General features: G+C 45.7%; 1 long non-coding RNA gene across 1 annotated transcript in view; it reads right to left on the bottom strand.

Moving 5' to 3' along the window:
- Positions 1-6: 6 nt before the first annotated feature.
- LOC105002436 overlaps positions 7-6477 on the bottom strand; it is a 109913-nt gene continuing 103442 nt past the window's right edge. Inside the window, exon 3 of the long non-coding RNA XR_826959.1 lies at positions 7-200. This is a non-coding gene — a long non-coding RNA (uncharacterized LOC105002436). The remainder of the gene's footprint in view (positions 201-6477) is intronic.

Consider the following 6477-nt stretch of genomic DNA (forward strand, 5'->3'; position numbering starts at 1 on the left):
CACTGGTCACGTCTTTTATCCAGTCAAAGAATGGAGGCCATGGTGGACCCAGGAGCCAGGAAGCTGTCCCATGGACAACAGCCTTCCCACCTCAGAGGAAGGGCCTGACAGCCAGCATTCTCCAGAGGTCTCAGCTGCTCCAGGCAGGGAGGGTCAGGAAGGTCTGATCTGCAGCTCTCTGTGCTTTGCCTCTCCCCTTGCTGAAATTAAAAAGAAAGAGATCACCTTCCTGATGATCTGTAAAGCCTGAATTCAGTAGACCACAGAGGCCAAGAAAGAAAACGAAGACACCCCCAGAGCTATGCCTGAAACCACACTGTCGGGACGGTGGGGCAACCTCTCCTGCTGCTCTGTGAGGGGCCGGATGAGGGTGTCCTGTCCCTGGAACAAGACGCTGCCAGAGGCTCCGAGCAGCTCCAAGAACAGTGACAAAGGTCACATGCATCCAACACAGACACCTGGAGGAGAAACCCATGTCCTCAGCAGCTTCCTGAGGTCTTGGAAGTGGATCTGAGGTCCACACCCATGCTGCCGGCACACCAGGAGGGACGGGGCTTGAGCTGCTTCAAAAAGTGACCCCCGAAGGGCGGGGGTTGGGGGGGAACAAAGGCCAGTGATAAATTTCTTGAAAGAATATGAAGGAAAAGCAAATTTAACCTATAAACTGTTTCATATATATTACATAGAACATGATAATAAAAGTACTTTATAGGTACTTATCAGCTATTTTAATGCTGTTAAACTATATAAGAAGCAACATCAACAACAAGAATGTTAGAAGCCCAAAGGATCAGACTTTTAAAACAGAATCCCAAATATGAATCTCTGGTATTGGAGAAAAGGAATCTTTTTTTCCATTATTATCACTTCATGCTAATCAATTTATAGTCAATTTTTAGAAAATATCACTTTATTCCTCTTTTTCAAACTAGAGAAAAGAAAATATTTAAGAAAACAGCACATAACAGAAAGAAGCCCTCTGTTAAAACCCTCCTGCTATAAACATAAGGTAATAAACATACAGACGAACCGAAGGAAGGCCTTATGTATTAACGAAGCACCTTAATTATATTACAAAAGAAATTCAACTGCATTGCCCTCATGTACTTGCAGTAATAATCTCAGTTAATGAAGTGCAGCCCAGTAGGAGTCCTTAAATTTAATGAATAGGTAAAAAATTTAATTCAAAATCATTTATGTAATTGGTGGGTCTGAAGTGCTTGAAAAATGTGAGAAAATGTTCTTTCTCTGAATTTAAACATTCCATACCGAATGACTAATACCCACAGTTATCAGCATCCCGCAGGCCAACACCAGCATCTGAAGTGCCATGTGCCCTGGAGCCATCCACCTCAGGGAACAGAACTGCCAGATAAACAGAAAAGTCCACCTGCCCTACAACCCTGATAACCTTTTCTCTGGTCTAGGATGCTTTCAATGCACAGGAATACCAGACTGTATTTGTTCTCTTTCCCTGATCTCAAAGAGAAACACAAGTGCAGTAAGGCTTTTGCTGTTTTATTGAGGAGTTTTGTTTAATTATCTTGTTTTGTTACAAAAGGCATGCTACCTCAATTAAAAAAAAAAAAAACACAACAACAACCAAAGGTTTTTTTTGGCTATAGGAAAGACTGAGGCTGGTGTGGACTGAAACAGAAGAAACAACACACTCTTCCTTTCTTTTCTCTTCCTGTCTGTCACAATCACTAATGCTTAACTTTGCTTCTTCAGAAAAGAGAGATGGAGACAGGTGTGCACAACTCCCTGAGGTCTTGGGCATAGATGGTCTTGGCCTGGATGTTTAGGGAATGACATGTGTGATTCCCAACACAGGCTGAAGGGACAGCATTTATTTCGATTATCTTGACTGACTGATGACAAGCATATTCCTACATACATTTGAAGTCTCCTTACAAGCATTTTCAAGCAAAAATTGAACTGTTAAGTGCCATAACAGTTTTCTTCCTAACCACTAACAACACAGAAAAGATGCCCTTTCTAAAAACACACAGAAAGAGGGGTGGGTCTCCACTGGGCTGAGAAACAAGGCGGGGGTGACTGGGACCCAGAGTCAGCAGAGGCACCACATGTTCATTTTCACAATTCAGTAACCAGTCAAAAATCAGGAAAAAGCTGCAGAAGCCGAACACGTCTCAGTCCTGCCTGCCTCCCACCATTACAGGCCCTACTTACTTTCTGGTCTCAGAGGTGGCCCCTCGCCCACCCCTGGGGCTACATGCAGACAGAGCCAGGTGATCTGGCTCAGGGCCCTAGAAGAGCTGCAGGGTGCTCACAGTTCAGCCATCCCTCCGTGGGGCAGCAAGCTGCATAGGGGTGTTTCCCTTGGGCACCTAAGGCGCTGCCTGCCAGGCATCAGTAGGATGAGCCTATTAACAACGGAGGAGCGGGCCAAGGCCGCTGGTCTACTCGATGGGTGAGTGGACCAAGGCTACTGGTGCTGGGAGGAGGAGTAGAGAGGCTCGGCTGACCCTACAAACCAGTCTGCCGCCCCGAGCTGAGCTGACAGCATCCAGGCTGAGAGGCTGTTCTCCTCTGGCTCTGATCTCTGAAGGGGCAGGGCCTGTGTGACCACCCCACGGTCACTACACAGCAAAGCACCCACACAGGCCCATGGAGCTCACTGCTCTGAAACTTCTTGAACCGCGGGGACGACTCTAACCCCACAGAGGCCACAGACTCTGCCCGGAAATGAGTGCTCAGGAGTTGGGATCAGAACCTGGTCTCTGACCCTTCCAACCACTGTTTTTCCCATATTACTTCTGAGTCTCAGGTCACTCCAACACCCTGGTAACACTCAAATCAGGAAAACCTGGAGGGAAGAGGAAAAATAAAGAGAGAAAGAGGCAACTTACCCAGGATGCAAGGTCACAGAGTAACCTGGACTCATTCAAGAGCCCCCTCTACACAAGCACAATACCATCACCCTGTCATGGACACACACACACATGTGCTGTTTACACCAAGAACATGGGCAGGACTAACCAGGAAATAAATCAATTCAACATTACACTTGAAATATATGGTTAAGTCCCTCCCATAACAGAGCAACAGTTACTAAGGAAATAGAGCATGCAAGATGGAAAAACACTCCCACAGGAAGAGACATTTTTTAAAACGTGAACACCCACAAAACCTAACTAAGCTGCAGAATATGTTTACCACTTGTTCACAAAAATTCATATGAAATGTAGTGTCCCTAGAATCACTGAGGAGAGAAAAGAACTGCATTCCACAGACAAACCCTATCATGAAAGCTCAATTGCAGAGACACGAGGTTTAGGCAACACAAGGTCACACACTGGGCACAGAGGCCAAAGTCAATAGAGAAGTCAAATCTCCTTTTCTAAAAACCTAGCAACACGAGTGCAAGCACAGTGCATCAAGGATCAGCACCTCAGTTTCGTTTCTGATTTCCACACACCATGGACTGCTGGCCTCTTTGGCGTGCCGGTTACCTGGGTGACGGCCAGACAGACCAGACAGACCAGCCCCAGGCTCTGGGTCGAAGAGGCCCCGCCTGAGGCCCCACACTGCTTGACCCTCACAGTAAGGAGCACCAAGGGGTGAAGGGATGGTCCCACCCTTGACAAAGTAAAGCACTGTAGCAGTGCGCCACACTGCTTACCAGAGGGAAAAAAAACTCAACTACCGACTGGTTGGGCTTCCCTACTGGCTCAGCTGATAAAAAATGCACCTGCAATGCAGGAGACCTGGGATCGATCCCTGGGTTGGGAAGATGCCCTGGAGAAGGGAAAGGCTACCCACTCCAGTATTTTGGCCTGGAGAATTCCATGGACCGTACAGTTGCAAAGAGTTGCGGCCATGTCTCTGGTCAAGGGAGATAGGACAGATGTACACAAAAAGGACACAGCAAACAGGCCCAGAAAATCTGCATAGAAACCAAGTCTGAGACAAAGGGCTCTCTGCAAAGGGTTGCAAAGTCGGACGCAACTTTCACTTCACTCACTGGCTTGTTCATCGAAGGTCAAAATGGCAAAGGACTCTGAGCGAGACAGAGGTGAGAAAAAGAGGGACAAGAAACCTGAGTGTCTGCTTCTGGCCCAAGCCTAAAGCCCTCCACCCCATGGACAGACATGCAGACCTGGGCAGTGCCGGTCCATCTAGGACTTGCTCACAGGAGCCACCATCCTGCCCTGGGTCAGGCTCAGCCAGGCTACAGCATCCTTGCACACCGGAAGCGGCAGAGCTAAAGGTCCCTTCTAATCCAAGCAGGCCCCAGCAGCCATGTCTCTGGTCAAGGGAGATAGGACATATGTGCACAAAAAGGACACAGCAAACGGGCCCAGAAAATCTGCATGGAAACCAAGTCTGAGACAAAGGGCTGTCTGCATGACAGTACAGCTCTTTCTCACTGTTCTTCATCTCTGGAATTTGAGTGTACGACAATCTGCAGCTGTTATAACACAACCTCAAAGCCGTCGAGCTCTGGGCAGCTCAATGGGCTCCAGGTAATCAGAGGTAAAACACGCTTCAAATATGTACACAAGATGCAAACAGGGAAGGAGGCAATTCCATTAGACCATCCTTTAAAATGTCACCTCAGCAAATCCAAACACTTGATAAAACCTAAAGGACCTCCTTACTGCCAAATTCAGACTTAAATTGAAGAAAGTGGGGAAAACCACTAGACCATTCAGGTATGACCTCAATCAAATCCCTTATGACTATACAGTGGAAGTGAGAAATAGATTTAAGGGACTAGATCTGATAGACACAGAGTGCCTGATGAACTATGGACCGAGGTTCATGACATTGTATAGGACACAGGAATCAAGACCATCCCCAAGAAAAAGAAATGTAAAAAAGCAAAATTGCTGTCTGGGGAGGCCTTACAAATAGCTGTGAAAAGAAGAGAAATGAAAAGCAAAGGAGAAAAGGAAAGATATAAGCATCTGAATGCAGAGTTCCAAAGAATAGCAAGGAGAGACAAGAAAGCCTTCCTCAGTGATCAATGCAAAGAAATAGAGGAAAACAACAGAATGGGAAAGACTAGGGATCTCTTCAAGAAAATTAGAGCTACCAAGGGAACATTTCATGCAAAGATGGGCTCGATAAAGGACAGAAATGGTATGGACCTAACAGAAGCCCAAGATATTAAGAAGACGTGGCAAGAATACACAGAAGAACTGTACAAAAAAGATCTTCACGACCCAGATAATCACGATGGTGTGATCACTGACCTAGAGCCAGACATCCTGGAATGTGAAGTCAAGGAGGCCTTAGAAAGCATCACTACGAACAAAGCTAGTGGAGGTGATGGAATTCCAGTTGAGCTATTCCAAATCCTGAAAGATGATGCTGTGCAAGTGCTACACTCAATATGCCAGCAAATTTGGAAAACTCAGCAGTGGCCACAGGACTGGAAAAGGTCAGTTTTCATTCCAATCCCAAAGAAAGGCGATGCCAAAGAATGCTCAAACTACTGCACAATTGCACTCATCTCACACGCTAGTAAAGTAATGCTCAAAATTCTCCAAGCCAGGCTTCAACAATACATGAACCGTGAACTTCCAGATGTTCATGTTGGTTTTAGAAAAGGCAGAGGAGCCAGAGATCAAATTGCCAACATCTGCTGGATCATCAAAAAAGCAAAAGAGTTCCAGAAAAACATCTATTTCTGCTTTACTGACTATGCCAAAGCCTTTGACTGTGTGGATCACAATAAACTGTGGAAAATTCTGAAAGAGATGGGAATACCAGACCACCTGACCTGCCTCTTGAGAAATTTGTATGCAGGTCAGGAAGCAACAGTTAGAACTGGACATGGAACAACAGACTGGTTCCAAATAGGAAAAGGAGTACGTCAAGGCTGTATATTGTCACCCTGCTTATTTAACTTCTATGCAGAGTACATCATGAGAAACGCTGGGCTGGAAGAAGCACAAGCTGGAATCAAGACTGCCGGGAGAAATATCAATAACCTCAGATATGCAGATGACACCACTCTTATGGCAGAAAGTGAAGAGGAACTCAAAAGCCTCTTGATGAAAGTGAAAGTGGAGAGTGAAAAAGTTGGCTTAAAGCTCAACATTCAGAAAACGAAGATCATGGCATCTGGTCCCATCACTTCATGGCAAATAGATGGGGAAACAGTGGAAACAGTGGCTGACTTTATTTTTTTGGACTCTAAAATTACTGCAGATGGTGATTGCAGCCATGCAATTAAAAGACGCTTACTCCTTGGAAGGAAAGTTATGACCAACCTAGATGACATATTAAAAAGCACAGACATTACTTTGCCAACAAAGGTCCGTCTAGTCAAGGCTATGGTTTTTCCAGTGGTCATGTATGAATGTGAGAGTTGGACTGTGAAGAAAGCTGAGCACTGAAGAATTGATGCTTTTGAACTGTGGTGCTGGAGAAGATTCTTGAGAGTCCCTTGGACTGCAAGGAGATCCAACCAGTCCATTCTAAAGGAGATCAATCCTGGGTGTT

The sequence above is a fragment of the Bison bison genome, unplaced genomic scaffold (genome assembly GCF_000754665.1).
Source record: "Bison bison bison isolate TAMUID 2011002044 unplaced genomic scaffold, Bison_UMD1.0 scf7180017864453, whole genome shotgun sequence".
NCBI lineage: Eukaryota > Metazoa > Chordata > Mammalia > Artiodactyla > Bovidae > Bison > Bison bison.